Here is a 10,121-nt window from a genome sequence, read left to right as displayed (position 1 = left end):
TCAAAAAAGTGAAGGTCATTCCTGAAGTAAATTTCAACGAGGAATTCAATGGTGACCTTTATTTTGACCTTGAAGTGGATCTTCGTGGCTTTTTGAAGGTCAAATTTGTTTTCTTAAATGAAAACCCCCTTTTTTACATCTGCAGACGATAGAGCGGAAAATTATACGTTCCGGTACGTACCCAAGTCATATGTCAATTGTAACATTCAAGGTCAGTTAGAGGTTATTTAAAATTAACAAAGTTTTCCAAGAGATCAGTGCAATTCCTGAAGTAAATTTCAACGAGAAATTCATTAGTGAGCTGTGTATTGATCTTAGTTACCACGTTTTGAATATTGTAAAATCATAAGGAAATTTTTCATTAAAAGTTCCAGGTGTTCTGGTGAGAGTTTTGTTCCTCTCCGAAGAGTTATACAGTCCTATGCCGTTTTTCGATACCTAAGTCAATACATAAGGCGGTGCCATAAGTCCTATACCGTTTTTCCATACGAATATTACGAATCGAAACTAAATTTACGTATTACGAGTACATACTTACTATTTTTAGCTAAAAGATTATTATGGCGCAAGCTAAACTTTCGGAACGAGAGAGGGTATCTGTATTAATGATGTTCGTTTGCCTTTTAATCGCACTTTTCGTAATGGAGAAGGGTTAAATCCTGTCTCAAAATCAGCAATTAAAAGAACTGTAAGGCGCTTCATGAATCATGGATCTATCAAGGAGCTTCAGAGAACTGGTCGGCCAAAATCTGCAGGATATGAGGAGATGCAGATGGACATAGCCCAAGCATTTGTTGATAACCCACACCTTAGTTTACGTCGAGCTAGTGATGAGCGTGACGTTGCTCCTGAGACAGTGCGAAATATTTAAAAAGCATTAATTTTCATCCTTACAAAGTTCATCTGGTACAAATGCTCAATGAAGAAGATCCTGATCGTCGGGTTAAATTTTGTGAAATTATGATGGATAGAATTGATAGAGATCCTCTTTTTTGTACAATACAGTATTTTCAGATGAATCTACTTTCACTTTAAAAGGTGAAGTTAACAGGCAAAATTGTAGATATTGATCCGACACAAATCCACAAAAAATATCCACAAAAAATTAATTTTTGCACCGGTATCTTGAATCATATATTGATAGGCCCTTTCTTCATCGATGGTAATCTCAATGCCCGTGCATATGAAGAGCTTCTCAGAAACCGAATTGTACCAAGAATAAGGGAGATTACAGGCAATAATTTTCAAAATATTTTGTTCCAGCAGGACGGAGCAGCGGCTCATTATGGTAGGGAGGTTCGAGCATATTTGGATACTTAGTTCCCTAAAAGGTGGATTAGAAGAAGGGGTGAAATCGAGTGGCCTGCTGGATCTCCTGATCTGACGCCTATCGACTATTTTCTTTGGGGTTATTTAAAGAGCAAAGTATACTCAACGCAACCGCTCAGCTTAGATGAATTGCAGATTCGGATTCTGCAACAGGCTACTTTGATTGATAGGGAGATTATTCGTAATGCTGTAACTCATTTTTACAATCGCATAGCTTTTTGACAAGAAGCTGAAGGTTTTCAGTTCGAACATCTGCACTGAAGCGTGAGAGGCTAGGGGACTCATGCTAATCAAGCACCCCTAAACGTGAGAGGCAAGGGGATTCACGCTAATCAAGCACCCCAAAGTGAACAGAATGTACTATGTCTACGTCGTTGCTCCTGGGTAATGCTAAACGTAAACGTAAACTGCTTGGAAAAAACCTTGAAAAAACCTTCAAAAAGCCATTAAGGTCAATTTCAAGGTCAAAATGAAGGTCACCATTGAATTCCTCATTGAAATTTACTTCAGAAATTACACTGACCTCTTGGAAAACTTTGTTAATTTAAAATAACCTCTAATTGACCTTGAACGTTACAATTGACCTATGACTTGGGTACGTACCTAAACGTAGAATTTTCTGCTTTATCGATTGCAGATGTAAAAAAGCAGCTCAAGAAATTAATTTACTTTTTTTGAAATAGTCCCTCGCACACTATTATTCAAAAGCATATGCTATTGTTTCTTATTTTGTAGATTCAAATAAAATATTATTAAATAATTAAAAAATTGATCATGCTTTAAATTCTGAAGTGTGATGCTATGGTTGTAGTAGTATTGAAGTTTAACCAGCGCAATGCCGTAATCTATTACCAGAAGTTTTTGATTCAAAGAAGGAAAATATTAATCCAATTGTAAAATACATTTTCTTTGTAAAAATTTAATCTAAAGATTTTGCACCTTTCTGTGGCCTCTAATAAACACTCTTCCATTTTGTCGTATTTTTATTGATATTCGATTATTAACTATACTCTGCACGTTACTCTAAAACTAAACTTATTGTTAAATTGGACTATAGAAGACTTATTACTAATAAGTAAAGACAAACGCAGTTTTTTAAAATATTCGCAAGCGCCGAGAATCGAACGCACGCACCGCAGGCGTATAAGTTGAACGCCTAATCCCCATAGCTACGATGCGACGCTGAGTGCGGTATCATAAATGCTTGACGGCATTCATCCGATACTTTAGAAATTAGGAATAAAGGTTTTTGAAGCTCGATTCTTTTTTAAATTTTAGTATAATTAAGCATAAGAATCTTAATGTACTTTTTTGCACTCACAGCTGTATTACCCGTTTTACCTGTCGAGGACTTTATAAGGTTCCCTCGAGAAAATAATTAATTTAAAGAAATTATTTTTAAAATATATCTTTATGTATAAAGCTTTTTATCTAGTTTAATTAAAAAATATAGTGCTAAAAAGTGAGTATATGAATAATCTAAGACCAGTAGCACACAACTATAACCTGTCGAGGGCCATCAGTGGGAATGTCTAGATTCTTCCAGCTAGGAAATCTGGCTGCGGCCTCGTGAGAGCCAATATTTAGTTTAGACATAAAGAGGCAATTTGTACCCGGGTAATGTATCCAAAACACTGAACACTTATTTTTTACTGAAAAAATATTCGTGCAAAAAAATGTTGTTTCGTTAAACGGAATTTAGTTTGGTTTAATTAAACGATTTTTTTACTAAAAACATTTATCTATGCAAATATAAATTTGTTAACAAAATAATTGTAACAGATACGAACAAAATTATTTTGAGGTCCGAGTGAAATATAACTCTTAGTGTGTTTGGTGCCATTTTAAGATATTTTAATAATTTTACTATTCTTATTATTATTGCTATTGTTTCTAGTTTTTATATTAATTGGAAGATTAAAATGCAGGGTTTAAAACTTTTAACCTTTAGATGATATAGGAATGATACCGATAACATTCTTTAATCTTTTAAAATCAAACTATTTGTAAATTTTATTCCCAGATGAATTTTAACACTTAAAAAAAAGTTCTAACCTATATATTTCTACATTGACTGAATGCGTTAAAAATATTCTAACAATAAAACAAAAGCGTTTCTATTTTAGCAATTTAGAAATGGAAAAACCCGGGTGGAAATTTAAGTCGGGGGTTGGCATGTCTACGGCTGGAAAGCCCGGCTTTAAGCCGGGAGCTGGCCGGGGAGCCCGACTTTAAGTCAGGCTGTGGCCGGGGTTTCTTGTCGGAATCCGACCAGCATCGTCACGCTGCGCTGGCCAGCGTCCGGCCATGGAACATGGCCGGAAGCTGGCCGGGTAGCCCGACCGTGGCCCGGACAAGATCTATTGGTGCTTAACTAGATTTAAATGATTCGGGTTTCAATTGTATGAAGAGCATCAGTCACTGAATTAGGGTATCAATTTGATTCTTTTTTACTGTAGAATTGGAGTACATTAATATATGAATTTCCACACGCCCAGCACACAAACAAAATGTCTAAAGCTATGGCGGTATCGAACCTACATATCTATACCTAAATCTAACGGCTATCAGTCGGGAGTGCTAACTACTGCGCTAAACCGACAAGTTGAAACTCGTTGAAAAAGCCACCCTCATAAGCTACAGTTCAGAAAAGTTAAAGTACCAAATTTTAAGTTTCTCTTTTTCTAATTATTTATTATTATGCGGCGTTATGAGAATATAAAATGCATGAGCTTTTAACAGGAATATCAATAAATACTTTTTAAATAAATAATTTAAATCGATTACGATTTTTCTCGCGTGCTATTTTGTTTTTTTTTTCATTGTAGACTATTTCACAACTTTTTACAATGACAGGATATGTAATTTTTTATGGACATTAAACATTTTTAACGAGGGAACTCAGAAATTTAATCGTGAATGTTAAAAATTTCTTAATAATAAAACTTTTTTAACTTTCGTGTAAGGTTTGGTTTTTAGGTGTTTTATACTATTTTAAAACGTTTAAGATGGATATAAAATGTAGTCTGAACTCATGAAACCTTAAAATTTGTGTTGTAAAAAAGATATTCACCCAATACATTTCTACGCGTGGAATATCCATGCCGTTATACGCATCCATTTATTAATGAAATCAGAAAAAGTAATTAAGTTATAAACCAAGTTTAACAATTTTATTATTGTCAATCATCGTCCGGCTAGCTACCGTCTGAGCATTCGATCATAAGATTTGTCCGATCAGAACCCAGTCAGCCCCCGACTGGGGTTTTAACATAAATTTTGTCCAGCGTGTCCCCGATCAGCGTACGGCCAGACTCTTAAAAAACAAACATAGCCCGGCTAGTCCCCGACCAGGAACCTTGTTGTACCAGGGCTAACCCGCGGTATTTCCACACGGGAAATGTAATCAAGATTTAATCATTTTAATAATGAAAAAAATTAAAGGTTTTCCAATTGAAGTATTAGCAATTAAACAATTTGCAGATAAAATGTAATCAAATTTGGCTAACAGTCAACATTTGAAACTTCACGCAATTAAAGAACTTGATATATTGTATATATTTATTTTTGAATATCATAAATATTAAATGTGTGACGAAGACTTTCTAAAAGTTAATTCTATTTTATTTACCTATTATTTTTTGCATATCTTGTAACAAAAATGTGTTATTTACATATATTTTACTCTGGGAGAAATTTTTGAAGTGAAATATTTGTACATGTTTAATTTTGCACTGGTGTTTGATCCAAAATATCCTTGGTAGTACACTGAACTATTCCCTTAAATTGCAATATTTTATTGCTTCTAACAAAAAAAAAGAATAAAAAACGAGGGACTACAGTTTTCGCTTTCGATTGGATACATTATAGTGTAAACATTTTTAATATAAGGAGATTCTAATTAAGGCGGGTTTATGTAGATATAAAGCTTAGCTTGCAAGCTGCATAAAAGATTATAGTACTATAAAACTGAAATAGTGTTTCTGCATTATTGTAGGAGCAAGCGAAGTAAACAAGGAGAACCCTAAGGTACTTCTAATTAAAGGATATGATATAGGGCAACAATCCAAATATCTGTATCTAATCAACGCGATTGCGGTAAGAATAATTTTAATATTACAGCGAAGTGTTTTATTCAAATAATAATTTAGTAGTATAGATATCTCTCCATGCATTGCTTTCTCACAAATTAGAGCTTTAAGGATTTAGATTTAAATGCACAATTATCTTTGGTAGGTAGCATAATAAACATACCTGTTAAAGTGGAATCTATGATAAAGGAATTGCCAAGGGAATTTAGTGAAATGGATACAATACGGATAGAATTAAAAAAGCGTTTGGAGCACAAAACCAGCTACATGAATGAAGTTGTTAGGCCAGCTTTCATTTGTGATGCTTTAGAAGAATTAGAATCATCGCCTTTATATTTATTGTATGATATTAAGGGAAAAGATGTATATATATATATATAAGGAAAAATACAGAAAGCACTACTCGATTGAACTGCCATTTGTCGTATATCCTAATGACAGTGAAAATCTAAAAATGGATACAGAGTTTGAAATTAATGAAGTGGGTACTGTTTTCAACAGCAATATAGATGACGAATATTTAGATGAAGAAGATGCTTCGGACAATGAGTTTTTATTCATAGATACAAATGCTGAATCAGCAAGCATGACAAGAAAATCAATGGCTCCGGGCCAAGATGCGAAACCAGCTGTTTGGCTTCGTATCCCTAATATGGATCAATCCAGCTTCCCTGAGATTTATGCAGGGCATCTTGTAAAATCAGACGCAACATATACCGTGCGTGCAAAATCTGAAGTTCGAAATAGAGATAGAAGATCTTGTAAGACAAAAATGCTTTTGTATATGTCAAAAAAGAAGCAAGAATTACAAATTCCTGCATGCAATCAAGTTTTTTTACGAAAGATCAGGCGACCTAAAAGACTAAAAACAGCTCAAGCTTTAAGTAAATAATTCATAACAGACGCAATTAGGCATGACGATGGTTTTAGAGTTTTGAAACAAATTCGAAGGAAAACAAATCAGTCTTGGGGAAGCATGCAACTTAGACGATGCTACAAAAACACGTTATATTCGAGATGACCCCGTTACTTGTGCTCGTTATTTTGACCATAAACTAAAAAAATTAATCCGAAAATGAAAACTTAGCGGAAGAAGAGATTAATTAGTTTGAGGCTGGGAAAGTACGTAAAGACCAAGAAGTAGATATTTTGGAACAAGCTGGGGAGAATAACACAGAAGAAGCTACGCGAGAAACAAAAGATGATGAAATAAGATTCACAAAACCAACATCTGTATCTGAAGAGCATTTGTTTCAAATAATGGAAAATTTAAATGTCAAACAGCGTGAAATTGTTATGGAAATACTTTATCGCATAAAAACAGACAAACTATCATTTCAGATTTTTCTGAGTGGTTCAGCTGGCGTAGGAAAGAGTACTGTGATACAAGCTTTATCAATTAATAAATCACTCCTTTGTTAAGCAGTCTGGTGCCAATCATAGTTTAATTAATTTGCTATTATGTGCATTGAGTGGTATGGCAGCCCATTTAATAGGTGGAATTACTTTGCACTCAGCCTTTGCGTTGTCGATTTATAAATTTGGAAAGCAAATGCCAGCTTTAAGTGAAAGCGTAGCGAACACGATAAGAGGGGAATTGATGGAATTGAAACTTCTTATAATTGAAGAAATTTCTATGGTAGGAACAAATACTTTGGCAAATGTAGATACTAGACTTCAGCAAGTAATGGGTCGAAATAACCCTTTTGGTGGGCTGTCGGTGTTGGTCGTTGGTGATCTACATCAGATACCACCAGTAAATGACAAACCTGTTTTTAAACCTGAAACAATTGCGTTAACCAGCTTACTGGTTGGTGCGTGTTTATGGGAATCATTTAAATGTTACGAATTTACAGCAGTAATGAGACAAAGGAATAAAATTAAGTTTATGAATGGTTTGAATAATTTAGCGAATGTTACTATGAGCGAAAAAGATATTAAGTTGATTAATACAAGATGTGTGAAAGAATCGGAAGTGCCAGAATCAGCCATGAGATTATACTATACAAATGCGTCGGTGGACACTTATAACAAACAAAAAATATATAAATGGTGTGGTGATGAATTTCTTTGAAGGACTAAAGACTATTTTAGCTGACGTAATAGAGAAGCAAAAGAAGTCTTCTAGAATCGCTGAAAAATAAAAAAGTATCAGAAACAGGAGGTTTTCCATATGAAATAAAGTTTAATATTGGTATAAACTATATGATTTTAACAAACATAGATGTACAAGATGCGCTGGTAAATGGTGCTCGTGGAATTTTAAGAAAAATAACCACAAAACCAGATTCCGACGAAGTATTAAAAATATGGCTAGATTTCAATTTAGAAAAAGATGGAAAGAAAGCACGTGGCTGCTGCAAAGAATATATGTTGAAAAATGGTATCTATTGTAAGCTGAACCCCATTGAAAAGCAACGTCATCGTTTAAATATTTCAAATAAATGAGGTTATTCAGTTATAAGAGATCAATTTCCAATAGCCGCAGCTGAAGCGATCACAAATCACAAGAGTCAAGGGCAAACTTACTTGCAGTGTTGAAATTTTGAACAAAAATCGTGAAGTGCGTTTGTTTTCATTGTGAATCGAGATGAAAAAAGTAATCGGGAGCAGGGCAAAGCTAACAAAATTCAATTTCTCAGAGAACCAAATGATCCAAATACTGTTAAATAATGGCAAATGCTATTTTAAGGGACGATATTAAAGTGAAGTGTGTGGCAATGTTGTTACAAATAAAGTGTACAGGCATATCGTTGTGTTGTTAAAGTTTTTCTCCTTAAAAAAATATAATTTTATTGTTAATATTAACTGTGAATATTGGGCATTATTCAATATAATCCAAATCAACGTCTTTGTACTTTAGATAATAAAAAATGATATCTTAATATATTTTCAATTTAAAAAATATGAACTAAAATTATAAATTGTAAAAAAATTTAATTAATATTAATGAATTCATTTGAAAAATTTCTTTTCGGCATAACTCTTTTCATGAAATTTAGCTTAAGATTTCATAATTATTTTAATGAAATCGACCAAAAAATGATCAATGAATGATTTTCATTTTAAATGATTAAATTATTTCTTTTAAAGAATAATTTAATGAAGATATAAAGTATTTTACAGTTTTAGATGACTTTATAATGTAATAAATGGAATGAAGCTTACAATAAACAATAAACAAAAAACAATGAAATTGTCTCAAGATTCCTGATGAAATTTTTAATGGTTTCTTTATTTTGAAGATGGGATTTTAAACGAAAATTGAATCAAAATTACAAAAAATTCTATTATGCTTAATAAATATTTTCAACTATTCAAACAATTGCAAGTTAAGTTGAAACTTGCGAAAAATTTCATTTTTTCAATGTAGATTGTGGAAGATTTTGAAACAGGAAGCTGCATTAAAATTACGAAAGTTTTGAAGAGAATAAAATTTTTTTCTTTAGATTCCAAGAAAAATATTTAATGATTTTTTATTGTGAAAAATGAACTCTGGGATAATTTTCTAAATGATTTCAAAGTATTTCAAAAAAAAAATAGGAAAAATAATCTGGGAGTCTTGAAGCCAATTTTTTTTGTCTTTAAACAATTTTAACAAAAATTCGAAAAATGTTAAAGGAAATTTAAAACGTTTAGGTATATTAAAAAGATTTTTGAAAAATGTTTAATTTGGTCATTATAAAAATTTGTAGAAAAATGTAGATTTTTTACAATTTTCTAAAAAAAGCTTTTTATAAATTCGGAAGCGTTTTTCGAATATCAAACAATAGTCTCTAGATTATTAGGGAAATTTAAACAAAAATGGTAGTTTAAAAAATTTTCAAGTTTAAAAAAAATGAACTAAAATTACACATAGTCGACGAATTCAATTAATGTTAATGAATTCATGTCAGAAATTTGCTTTCCGTCACAACTATTTTCATGAAATTCGGCCTAAGATTTAAGAGGGAAAGGCAATTTTCATTGTACTTGTTTTTAAATAAACATGAACTAAAGTAGTTTCAAGCTAAAAAATAAACGTTTTTAAAAATGATTTATAAAACCGAGGAAAATTTTTTATTGTTAATTATAACTGGTTTTGTAAAAGAACTCGAGGTGAAATTTTAAAATAAATATTTCGCAATTTTCATTGTTTATTTAACAATAGTTTTTCCGGTTTAATGTTTTTCTCTCTCACTTTAGGTAAAAGATGGAACTATTATTAAATCCTAATACTGTAGGGCTTATTTAATTCCTGAAAAGATTCTCCGCATATCTCATCGATACGTTTTTAGATAAAAAAATTTATTTAGGGAGTATAAAATCATAATTTTTGTAAGCAATAGGTTTTCATAAATACAGTTTTTAAAATAAAAACTACCAATGAGATTTGCAGAAAATCTTTTAAGGAATAAAATGAGCGATACAGCATTAGAATTATATAAGAATTGCAACTTTTACCTACAGAGAGAAAGAAAACCCAAAATATTATTTTCCAAAGTTCACCTCGAGTTCTTTTCCAAAATGAGTTATGATAAACATTAGCATATTTATCTCCATGTTATAAATCATTTTTAACCAGGTTCATTTTTTGTACTTGAAATAACATAAAATGACAAAAATAAATAAGGAAGCTCATTGTGTCCATTAAAGCAGATAATTTGTTTATTAAAATATTTGAAAATCCGAAATGAATTAAAATGGATAAATAAAATGAAT

At 31.9% G+C, this 10,121-nt stretch overlaps 1 protein-coding gene and 1 long non-coding RNA gene across 2 annotated transcripts in view; one reads left to right on the top strand and one right to left on the bottom strand.

Moving 5' to 3' along the window:
* Nucleotides 1-10,121, bottom strand: part of LOC117170347 (neuronal acetylcholine receptor subunit alpha-7-like) — a 1,604,403-nt gene that overhangs the window by 960,964 nt on the left and 633,318 nt on the right. The window lies entirely within an intron of this gene.
* The window catches only part of LOC117170352, a 6,598-nt gene continuing 1,802 nt past the window's right edge, over nucleotides 5,326-10,121 (top strand). Inside the window, exon 1 of the long non-coding RNA XR_004466774.1 lies at nucleotides 5,326-5,427. This is a non-coding gene — a long non-coding RNA (uncharacterized LOC117170352). The remainder of the gene's footprint in view (nucleotides 5,428-10,121) is intronic.

The sequence above is a fragment of the Belonocnema kinseyi genome, chromosome 3, assembly GCF_010883055.1.
Source record: "Belonocnema kinseyi isolate 2016_QV_RU_SX_M_011 chromosome 3, B_treatae_v1, whole genome shotgun sequence".
NCBI classification, from domain to species: domain Eukaryota; kingdom Metazoa; phylum Arthropoda; class Insecta; order Hymenoptera; family Cynipidae; genus Belonocnema; species Belonocnema kinseyi.
The sequence above is the reverse complement of the archived record's forward strand: the minus strand, read 5'-3'. Positions and strand labels throughout refer to the sequence as shown.